The sequence below is a fragment of the Mastomys coucha genome, unplaced genomic scaffold (assembly GCF_008632895.1).
Source record: "Mastomys coucha isolate ucsf_1 unplaced genomic scaffold, UCSF_Mcou_1 pScaffold12, whole genome shotgun sequence".
In the NCBI taxonomy this organism is placed as follows: domain Eukaryota; kingdom Metazoa; phylum Chordata; class Mammalia; order Rodentia; family Muridae; genus Mastomys; species Mastomys coucha.
In genome coordinates this window covers 86,306,180-86,306,488 of record NW_022196894.1, presented here as the reverse complement: position 1 = coordinate 86,306,488, position 309 = coordinate 86,306,180, and positions in this window count along the sequence as shown.

The following is a 309-nucleotide window of genomic DNA, read 5'->3' as shown; positions in this document are numbered from 1 at the left end:
AAGTCCTAGCCAAGAAGCTTTGATGGTGCTAAGACAACTGAATGCATCAAATTCTACAATTTTAAAGAATTTAAAATTGTCCATTTATAAAATATGTCTGCATCCTAAGTTTGGGGACTGAGAGTGGGTTTATGTTTAATTGCCAATAAATGATTCAAGAAGAAATTGAAATATGTTTTTTTTTTTTTTTTACTTTTTAGGTATAAATGTAAAAATGTTGATATCTGTCAAGTACAACAAAACACATACAGGAATATATGCATGTAAATAATAAGCACAGACACATATATACATACACACACATATATG